Source organism: Tachysurus vachellii, chromosome 10 (genome assembly GCF_030014155.1).
Source record: "Tachysurus vachellii isolate PV-2020 chromosome 10, HZAU_Pvac_v1, whole genome shotgun sequence".
NCBI classification, from domain to species: domain Eukaryota; kingdom Metazoa; phylum Chordata; class Actinopteri; order Siluriformes; family Bagridae; genus Tachysurus; species Tachysurus vachellii.
In genome coordinates, this window is record NC_083469.1 from 3,950,560 (window position 1) to 3,962,529 (window position 11,970).

Below are 11,970 nucleotides of genomic sequence, written 5' to 3' on the forward strand. Positions count from 1 at the left end.
TTTTGTTGCAACTGGAAATGGCATTATCTGCCATATTCTGTAGATCTTGCTTTACACTACGGTGTGCATATAATAAACCTTTTAACTGTCCCAGTTTCACATGTTCTTTCTTGGCCTTGAACTCCTCTTGCCCATATTCTGTCAATGTCATAATTGTCTGCAGATATTGTGTCACGTTACAATGTTCAAAACTTGAACGAAACGTCAAAAAAACTCCTGAGGAACATCTTTTTTTGTAAGACCTGTGACATTTCCCATCTCACAGCTCCACATACTTTCAAAATCTGCTTTGAGGTCCTCATCAGTCACCTCATCTTTACGATCTTTGTAGTTCTGCAGTAGTTGCAGGATTTTGTGTTTAATTATTTCAGATTGCTTATTCTGTATGTCTTCTACTTTCTTCTTGCTTATTCTCATCTCAAGAGCATATTCAATTGTCTTTCTCACGTCATCTGTAATTTCACCATGCAGCGATTTAATGTTATTAGTAAAATCAGCTTTGTACTTTTCCACCAAATGCACATAACGGTCCCTCTGTTTATAGTAGTCTTTCAGTTTTTCAGTTATTAATTTAGTTTGAACTACAATCTCTTTGTGCAAGTTTTCCTTCAGTGTTTCAGCAACTTCTCTAATAGAACTTGTTTCAGCGTTAGACAGTTGAACCTCTGCATTACAAATCAAAGTCAAGATGTGTCTTCTGAAAGACCATTCCCAGTCTGAAAACTCTTTGCATAGGTTGTCATAGACATGGGCCACAAGAGTGTTTCTGAAACTGAATATGAAATTCTCAAACTTCACTGCCTTCCACAAGCTACTCATCCATTTCAGGAACTCTGGGATCTGAAAGGGATTTTCATCCTTTTTTTCTTTATGCATCTCCAAGAGGTTTTTCTTAAAATCAAGAACAGCCACACTGTAGCCTGTATTAACTGGTGCCATTGGTGGAGTGCCATGCCATAGGCCTGGTATATACCAGTTATTCTTTTCCACATCGTAATGCAAAACATCAGTGAATTTCTTCACATGAGGTTGCTTTTCCATCTCAGCTGCAATCAGTGTCATCTCATTTAACTGGTCCAGGAGGTTTTTTTTGGTCGTCATGTTTTTCTCATGTGCTGATACACCACCAACATTTTGATGAACAAAGTGGCAGACTGTTTTTTTGCCAATTTCCTTCATCCGTAAAAAAGCATGAACTGCTATCTGCAAGACATCCTTCATCTCTGTGGAATTCTCCATTGCTACATTTATGATGGTTATGTCACTAAGACCAATCACAAATGTGGCCAGTTCATTGTCATGCTCATAACTGTCTTCCAGTTGTGCCAGTGCTGGTGATTTCAAACCCTCTGTATCAATCAGAAGGACAAAGTCACTCTTCCTTCAAGTCTTCACCCACAGGTAGGAGAATCATGTATGCTCCACGTGTGCATCGTCCACTGCTTACTGCAAACTGAACTCCAAATATAGTGTTGAGCAGTGTTGATTTACCAGTACTCTGAACCCCTAACACTGTCAGAACCAGTAAACGGCTCTTTTCCCCAACCATCTTGTGAAGCTCCATGAGAATATCACTCACCCATTTCTCTGGGATATTTGATGCATCTCCATCAAGTAGCTCAAGAGGAAACCCAGACAGAAGCACTTTGGCAGCCAGAGTAGGAAGACTAAGAAGGAAGACTTTTTTCAGACATGTTAGTTGAACCAAATGAAGCAGCCTTATAGATTTGTCAAAGCTCTCTCAGGTAATGCTCTATGCCAAGAGAAGAATCGATCAGCTCCTATTCTAATTGGGCTACAGCATCTCTGTCTTTCTTTTGTTCACACTCTCTGTATTTGTGCCGAAGTTCTGTCATGTGTTTGTGTGATCGCATGTCCAGCTTTAGTCCCAACCATTTGAGAAAAAAGGCTCGCTCGATATCATCTGAGGTTGACAATGCCTTTATTAAGATGTCCATCGTTTCTGTAATCTTAAACTTGCTTTGTATTTCTCTAATTGAATCTTTCTCCTTTTGAAGTTGTACCTTATACTCCTCCAAACTCAACACCCCTGAATGTTGTAATCGACATTGCTCTTTTTCTATCTGAGCCAGTCTTTTCCAATTTTTACCTTGCAGTGGTAGTCGTTTTCCTTTATATTCCACTGTGCGACGAACTCCAATACTTTTCCTGATTTCCTCTGCGCTTTTCTCTGCTAACACACAGGCTCTGCTGTCTGCTGTCATCAATGCTAAGGCCTAATTTTTGAGCAATTTCCTTCATAGCCTCCATTTCATATGATCTAGGGTTAGGGTCATCTAGCACTTTAGTAATGGCAGAACTGATCGTCATTGAGAATGTTGCCACATTCATGGTTTGGCTTTTCAGAATGACGTGATCTTTTTCCAGTTGCAGAGTATCAACTGCTGCTTTAATTGATGACTTTATTTTCTCACTCATATTTCCCTGAGTGTTGACCACAAAAAAGCATTTGGACTTCATTTCTTGTAAAGAGGCAAACAACCCTTGCTCGTTTTCATCAACACTGTCTAGGAAAACAAAGACAGCTGTTGACACCTGAGAAAGGAAACTGAATTGGGATTCGAATGTGCAAACATCTCCTCTTAAATTAGCAAAAGCCACTGGCTCAGGAAAGACATCAATGTTTTTTCCACATGGCAGACTCCAGCATATTTCAACCATGCCATTAGAGATGACTCTTGGAGCAGTTCCTCCTATCATTTCTCGATGGCAAAAGAAGTCATGGTTTTGCTGTGAATTGTTGAGCACTTTGTTTAAAACCAATGACTTGGACAAGCTACAGTTGCTTAGCCTTACAAATGATATCAGGAATTTTTGCATGAACAACACTGTCTTCAACAAACCCTTTAGATTCTGTCATAGACTGTGGCCGCCATTCTATCAGGATAGACCTAAGAGCCCATAACATCAGAGTGCATTGTTTATGAACTCCTTGAGGTAACACAAATGGCACTGCAAACTGGCACATTGACAATTTTAGTGCCATTTCTTGCTGAAGAAAACTGTCAGCACAGGCGAAGAGTGCAGCGTGTACATCAAGGAGATTTGGGGTAGAATCACAGCTCTGTACAGCAAACAAATCATTTGTTTCCTTATTTTCACCAGGTACACATATTACAGATCGTGAATTTGAATTAACCATTAGCAGCTTGCGTAGGAAAGCCTCTGGTATCTCGTGCAGTATCTGAACCTTTTTATTAGATAAACTGGCATTGTTGATCTCCAGCAAAGACTTCAGAGTCAGCATGTTTGGGTAGTAATTATTAAGCCCCAGTGTTCTCAAAAATTCAAGATGACCTGAATGTAAAAATGAATATATATAAAATTAATACCATTTTTTTTTAACATCTGGTTTCCAGATCTTCTAATTTGCCACAGTCATTCATATATGCGTAAGTTCATACAAACATAGTAATGTATATTTAAAGAGTTGTACTTTTTTTATTGATATTATATAATGTATTAGTACAATTATTAAATGGCTAATGCATGCCCATGAAGACAAGTAGTCTAGTGTACTTGCAGTATATGGTAACATTTGTTAGTATACTTGAAGAGAAATATATTAGGTAGGAAATATTCACCATTTCAATTATTACTTTTGTTTTTCACTATTTCAGTATTCTAAATGGTCAGATTATTGTAGACATTGTGGATATTCCATGTTTTAATCTAGTAATACTATTCAAATCACTTAAAGGTAGGGTCTCCGATATTTGAGAAATGCTTCTGAAAACTGTGTTAGGCCACCAAACAAAACAAAAATCAAAACAAACATGTAGCCAATGAGCAGAAAAGGGCAGGTCTTGTCAATATGGGCGGAGAGAGTGTTCAGTGCATGTGTGCATGTGCGCATATTCACAGATTGGAGTTTCCCGAGTAAATAACTCCTGAGCTAAACGCTGTTAATAGCAAAACGCGGTTGTAGCTGCCTCTCTACATTACTACGATAGAAACAACGTGTTATTTGTGTAGTAACAGCGTTTAGCTCAGGAATTATTGACTCGGAAACTCGAATCTGCCAACTTCCCGCTCCTTCAGTTCCCTGCAGCGCTGGAAAGCTGATCCTATATTAACACTGGTCCTACTTCTTGCCTTATCGTAAGCCTTTCTTCACTTTCTTTCTTTGTTTTTATTCTCCATGTCAATGTTAAAACCGCTTTCTGCTAATGTCACACATGCGCATATTCATGTGTGACATTTCTCTTCGCTCATATCGACAAGACACACCCCTTTCAGCTCATTGGCTACACATTTGTTTTGATTTTTGTTTAGCTTGTTGTCCTGACTCAGTTTTCTGAAGCGTTTCTCAAATATCAGAGAATCAGTGGAATTAAAAGTGTTTCTGAGATTCTCTTTTCCCCCTCTTTTGCATTGTTGTGACCAGCTCAGTTTATACTAACCATTTTGCTGCCTTGACTCCATCTTTACTGATCCCGATCCACCGCCTTTTACTGAAGGAAACAAGTCAATTAATCAGTTGGCAAGTAGAGTTAATCAAAATAAAGTATAGGAGCATATGTAATTAATCAGTAACAAACATAAATAGATATTTCAATAAGCATGCAATACTCAAATATGTTAATGTGTATGACATACTTTTCTCTGTATCATCTGCCATAAATACATTTATTGATGAATTTTTTTTTTCAGAAATACCTATGGAGAGAAAATACAAAACATGATCACTACAATATTTAGACCTGTATATCAAAAAAGAAGTGCTTCTTTATATAGATCCTGCTTGCAGTTCTACAGAAAAGGCTAAAAGGAATAATTAGTCCATTGTATTTTATTATAAACAGTTTCACAGAGGATTTTAGGCATCACAATCACTTTACCTGCATCAGTAAAAAAGGAATGACCAGAACCAATTTTGCACAGAGGTAAATACTCTAGGAGAATTGCATAATGGATGATTGTAGAGAAACCAGACTCAAAAGGGAATTAGTATTGTAGCACACATCCATCGGTCAACCATAGATGACATTTCCTAAACACATAACATGCTTCTTGAATACCCTCTGATAAAATCTTTGTTCCACTGTTCCATAGACCTTGTGAGACCAGCTTATACAGTAGCTCATACTTGGCTCAGGACTCCCCCATACACAATGTTCCATCAGTTTAGTGAGCAATAGATTCTGGTGGCCTTCTCTAAACCATTAATAGACCCAGTTTGTCCAATACTGACAAATATGTGCAACGTAAATAACTGTTTTGCCCTACCACTGTCCTGTTAGAACCCCTGCCCATATCCCATCATCCCTGGCCTCACATACTGATAGATTTTATAACTGATCTACTGGAATACCAAGGTTACACCACATGGTTACCACAAGGTTACACCTCTATCACTATCGCTTCTCCAAAGCCATTCTACAAATTTCCTGGGCAAAACTACTCCTTTCTTCAGCAGTTTAAACTGGTACGACATTTAAAGTAGCACATACTGTATAAAGGTATACCAGAGTATACTGCATATAACAGAAAGGTACAAATAATACCAATTAAAAACTTATACCTTTCCATTCTTTCCAACCTATGCTTCGCTGAAACAGAGACCATTCTGTGCTCCCCAAATAGCACAGAACAATTTCTTTCTTAAAAAGAAAATAGCACATATACATCAACAAATAATTATAATAGAACATAAGATATGAGCAGATCAGTACCAAGAATGACAAATAAGATAAACCTTTTTACTGCCTCACATATACTGTACCCCAGACAAATTCTTTGGCTATATACAGTACCTCAGTTATTTTTGTAGAAAGGTGAAATTAATCATATACAACTTCATCAGTCAGATATTAAGAAGAGGTTTGTAAATTAGTCAATGTCCCAGTGTGGGGTTAGGATATTTCTACTATTTCCACAAGCAATAAACATAATACAATTTAATTATCAGACAAGGTTGATGAACACATCAAGAAATATATCTTTTTAAAAATATATAGGCAAATAACCTCTAATATCTCAAACACAAAATCATAAATATTTTTTTATTTCCTTTATTTTATATTAATATAAATAAAACATCCATTTAATCTTGGAAAATGGAAAAGTAAATGCAAAGTTTTGTAGTTTTGAAAACAAAACAACAAAAATAAACTGATAGTGAAAAAAAATATGAAATGTCATAATTGCTTACCAAATGTTCTCAAAGCTAGGACCAGTGTTCATGGTGATGTCTGTGGTATTTCTGTTGCTGCTAGTTATGATCAGAATATCTTAATATCTTAACATATATTAATATGTATATATGTATTTGTTTCCACAATTTGCAATGTATATACATATTCAAAAGTTTTTTTCTTTATTACATTGTGTAGGGCTTACCTTCATACATACTGTGTTTATACAAGGTGCACATGCAATGCACATTTCTCAAATGCCAATGTGTCATTTGTAGTCTGTCTACATTTCTTCATTTTCAGTTTCTTTTCTTTAATTTCTGTGTGTAAAGGTCACCTTAAAGTACATTTTTTCATGTAACATGTACAATAGTCTGCTTTTGCCCATTATTTAGGAGTGGAATGCTAAAAACCAGCTTGCCTGACAGGTTTGACAAATTTTTCACCATACCCATTAGTTCAGCTTAACATGCCAACGTAAAACATTTATCATAAAAATCTTCAGATGCTGCAAATTGTTTACAGTTTATATGCTGAAAAATAATAAACTTCTTCTTCTTCTTCTTCTTCTTCTTCTTCTTCTTCTTTCTGCTCTTCTTCTTCTTCTCCTCCTTCTAAATTCACAATTCACTTTTCAAAATTATAATTCTCGGATTTAAATGGATTTTCCTTGAAATTAAACACACAAAATGTGGAAATTTAATCAGTTTGTAGATTTGTGAGTCTCACTTCAAATACAAATTGTTTTCAGTATACAGGAGCATCTCGATAAATTAGAATGTCATGGAAAAGTTCATATATTCATTATATAAATACAGTACACACAAACTGAAGTAGTTTAAGTGTTTGGTTCTTTGAATTGTGATTTTGGCTCACATTTAACAAAAAAAAAAACGCAAATCTCTATCTCAAAAAAATAGACTACCTCATAAGACCAGTAAAAAGTATGTGGAAAATACTCAATACTTGGTAGGGGCTCATTTTGCTTAATGACTGTCTCAATTCAGCATGGCATGGAGGTGATCAGTCTGTGGCACTGCTGAGATGGTGTGGAAGCCCGGATTTCTTTGACAGTGGCTTTCAGCTTATCTGCATTATTTGGTCTCTTGTTTCTCATTTTCCTCTTTACAATAGCCCATAGGTTCAGGTCTGGTGAGTTTGCTTGCCAGTCAAGCACACCAACACCATGGCTATTTAACACCCTTTTGGTGCTTTTGGCAGTGTTGGCAGGTGTAAAATACTGCTGGAAAATTAAATCAGCATCTTTAAAAAGCTGCTCAGCAGAAGGAAGCATGAAGTGCTCTAAAATTTCTTGGTAAACTGGTGCAGTTACTTTGGTTTTTTGGACTTTGGACCAACAAAACGAAAACAAGGTCTCAGAGTCTGGAGGAAGGGTGGAGAAGCTGGAGAAGGTCTGGGACCTTGGTTTCCAAATGAAATACAAAACTTGCTCTCATTTGAAAATAGTATTTTGGACCAAAGTCTGTGATGATTTGGGGTGCAATCTCATCTGCTCTTGTTGGTCCAAAGTCCAAAAAACCAAAGTAACTTCAAAGTTCTTCTTCTCCTTAGACCAGCTAAGACATCTCTAAGGTTGTTTGTGGTACAGGAGTAGCTTAACAAGAATATGACAACTGTAGCCAAATTCCTTGACACGTCTGTGTGTGGTGGCTCTTGATGCCTTGACCCCAGCCTCAGTCCATTCCTTGTGAAGTTCACTCAAATTCTTGAATCGATTTTGCTTGACAGGCCTCTCAATGCTGCGGTTCTCTCAGTTGGTTGAGTATCTTTTTCTTGCACACTTTTTCCTTCCACTCAATTTTCTGTTAACATGCTTGGAAACAGCACTCTTTGAACAGCCAGCTTCTTTTGCAATGAATGTTTGTGGCTTATCCTGTTTGTAAAGGGTCAAATCAAATCTTTATTTTCATATAGGGTGTCAATGATTGTCTTCTGGACAATCTTTCTGTCAGATCAGCAGTTTCCCCCATGATTGTGGAGATTAGTGAACCAAATTGTGAGACCATTTGGGTGGCTCAGGAAACCTTTGCAGGTGTTTTGAGTTGATTAGCTGATTGGCATGTCACCAAATTCAAATGTTTTGAGATTTTGAGAATTGGTGGGTTTTCGTTAAATTTGAAAATCGTCACAATTAAAAGTACCAAAGACTTAAACTACTTCAGCCTGTGTGCAGTGAATTTATATAAGTCAGGTTTCACTATTTGAGTTGAATTACTGATATAAATTAACTTTTCCATGACATTCTAATTCACTGAAATGCACCTGTAGAACAGTGTTAGGCTAGGCCAACATATGTCAGTGGCTCGATCTCAGAAGCTGTTGGGTCTCATGGGTTCTCAACCAGGTCAATTTACATTTTCAGGGCATGCAAATTTGGGAGCAGACTTTTTATCAAGGCAGGGTCTGAGCACCAGGGAATGCCAGATCCACTCACATATGGTGGAATTCATATGGCAGAAGTACCACTGAGCAGATGTGGACTTGTTTGTCTCTGAGGAGTTGACCTAATGTCTCATCTGATTTGCCCTCTTGCTTCATGCTGGCGTGTCTGAGTTTGGTTCTTGAATCTAAAGCCTCTCCTGGATAGCACTCCTGAAGTGAAGCAGTGTCGTTCATCAACCCAGCAGTGGTGGGAAGCGGGCATGCTGTAGAAAACCATGGACTCACTCCATCGTATATGTGGGACACAGAGTGAAGGGAAAGAAACAGCACCATTAGCCTCCCAATGTGAATTATGTCTTACATCTCTAGTGCCGAGCCAGCCTTGTCTAGCTCACCTTCTCCCAGAGGTTGAAGAGTTTAAAGCCACTCCTGATTGACACCTCTGGATTTGGCACTCTTCACAAAGTGGAAATTTCAAGAACTACTGGGACAATTCCATGCCAGACCACTAGAACGGGTTTTGGCAGATGTATTGCTACCATGTGGTTATGTCACCTGTTTCCCATTAATACTAATGTGTTGATCTATTTATACCTGTCCTTTCGTCAAGTCTTTGTAATTGTTGCATTTAGTTTTTAGGTATGCTCTTATCCATGTTGTGCCTTTTTGTTTTAGTGATGCTTTCATGTCTTCAGGTATTTGTGTTAATGTGTAAAAGATTGAGACTGCATTGTAAATATCTTGAGACCCAATTACTTCTGAATTCAACAGTAAAATTCTGTAAAACTGATTGTTCAAGAAAGAACATATGACCATGTAAACCTTCATATACTGAAGTGCAAACACAAGCAAGTTCATACACAAACAATAACAAACACTGTCTGCACACACATTCTCTTTTGTTATCTGTTCTGCTATCTTGTTTAAGTGCAGATGCTGACAAGTTTGTGTTGTGAATGTTAAAATAAAGACAGAGTTAACTGTAAGAAAAACATCTGGTGTTTGAGTTCCCTTTCGAGGGAACTCGATGCTGCGTCAGTGCTAACGCTATGGGAACGCTTCTGTGAGGAAGTTGTGTCTGAAGCTCTGTGTGAACACACACCATTTTAATGGCTCGGGAAGGACACGTGACGGAGTGATTACGTGCCAGCAAGTCCATATAAGGGCATCTACGTCACACTACTCCAGCTTCTTTGTCTTCAGGAAGCGCTCTGTGTATGTGTGTCGATTGTTTGTCCTGTCTGTCTAGTACAGGGAGAGAAAAATATATATTTTAGGGAAAGAGAGGCAAGGAAAAAATTATATTTTGCAAACTAAGCATTTTAAGAGATGCGTGCATCTGTGGCCCCGCTTTATCACAGGGGACGACACGCACTCTCTTTGCATTGTTTGTTTGGGAGAGGCACATGCCCGGTCGGCTCTTGAGGGAGCCGGCTGCGTGCAATGTGAGGGATCCCTCTGCATACTCTCCCATCCGCCTGGCTGTATTTTTCAGCTTCGGCTGCGCCTCTTTGTTCGGCTCCCGCATCCGCCGAGGCGGCGCGACGGCTTCGATCACGGGGTTTGCAGGTTGAGTTTGCAGATATGGAGCAAGAGACGGGTTTTTTCCTTTCTCTTTCCCTCTCCCCTAACTCTGTTCGCTCGATTTTGGTTTCGGGAGCTCGCGCTGCGATTTCTCCCAACCCGGAAGAAAGCATGCTGCTTCTGCTTCCGCTCTGAGGAGCTCGATGTGGGTGGGGAAGGGCTTCCCCCCTCTGATCAGCCGGCTGCGTGCATTGTGAGAGATTCCCTCTGTGTACTCTCCGATCTCGCCTGGCTGTATTTTCGCATGTTGAGTTAGCATAAATGGAGCAATAGGCGGGTTTTTCCCTTTCTCTTTCCCTCTCCCCTAACTCCGTTCGTTTGGATTCGGTTTCAGGAGCTCGCACTGTGAATTCTCATAACCTGGAAGTGAACATGCTGCTTTCCACGTCGGGCTCTGAGGAGCACGATGTGGGCAGGGAGGGGCTTCCCCCCTCAGAATAGCCGACGCAATCAGCTGCGTTCGAGTAGCTCCTCGAGGCAGTGACACTAGATTAGATTAGATCAGATTGGCCTGAAGAGGAAGTAAGTGTTGTCCATTATAAGCTAGACGACCACTTTCTGACTTCAAGCCGCAGGCCACCTTCACGTGGGCGGATGCCGTTTTTTGCCAGACCTCCATGCCAAGGTGTCGAGGTCTTGAAGAATTCCATTTTCAGCGCGTATTATTTCTCCTGCCATGTCTGACTATTCAGCCACTATAGGGCTTGAAAGCCATGGTATGTGGTGATGCCTGTGTTACGTCCCTAAGACTGTTTTGGGGGATTGCTGGTGTTTTGTCTCTCTCTCTCGTCTCTCACTCTTAGACACTTCCGGGAGTACTGATTGGCTCGGGGACGTCAATCCTCTTTCGGCTTGACCTATCTGCTGGCAATGAACTTCAGCCGGCGGATATAAAAGCGCCAGGAAAAGAAGCGACAAGAGACTTCCGTTTTGTCTTGTGCTGTGGTTGCCAAGCTACTTAGGGTGTATGCTAATTTGACAAAGGGGAAACCCTTCCGCTTTTCCTTTTTTTTTTTTTTTTCTATTGTTGCACGCTATTCAGTATGTATAATAATTAATCACACTGTTACCTTAAAAACATTGGGGTCGCATTACCTGTCTCTGTCTAAGGAGCTTTTGCTCCTTTTTGTTCATTTTTGTTATATCAGAGGAAGTGGGACAGGGAAGATGTCGCGCGACTTCCATAGCACCTCATGTAGGTAACTCGATGTTAGACACACTAGGTAAGAGGTGTACGCCACCCCCTGTATGTTTTTTTAAGTAGGATAGAGTAGGGAAGTACAGTATACGGTGCTCGACGCTGAAGATTTTTGTTTCAAGTTTATTTTCATTAGATAGGTTAGAGGGTTAAAGAGTTAGTGAGTTAGTATTGGTTTTGTTATTTTTCTTTATTTTCTTTGTCGTCACTACCGTCTCATTTTCTCTTGGTTTATCTTTTTTATATTTTTGGTTAGAGTTGTCCCGTTATCTCTCCTTTTTTTTTTTTTGGCAATAAACCACATTTCAGGGTTATTTTGTGTCCCTGCATTTCTTTGCTTACCACACCCACAAAAGAACACCACAGCCATAAAATGTTACTCCTTACCCTAGAAAATGCCCAAAAAGGTCGTAACACCTGTGACTGAAGAGACGCTTACGGGCTATCTCTCACCTACATCGCCTGCACAGAGGAAACCCGCATTCGGGTGGTATCTGAGCTCCCCCGGGCCACTGACTTTGCGCTCCGTGCCACAAAGCAGACGGCCCGCTCCATAGGCCGTGCAATGGCTGCGCTGGTTGCCACGGAGTGGCACTTGTGGCTCAATTTAATTTAATGAGGTTAAAT

At 39.6% G+C, this 11,970-nt stretch overlaps 1 pseudogene; it reads right to left on the reverse strand.

Annotated features, from left to right (window-relative positions):
* Positions 1-204: 204 nt before the first annotated feature.
* LOC132852439 (up-regulator of cell proliferation-like) lies at positions 205-4,678 on the reverse strand (annotated as a pseudogene).
* Positions 4,679-11,970: the final 7,292 nt, after the last annotated feature.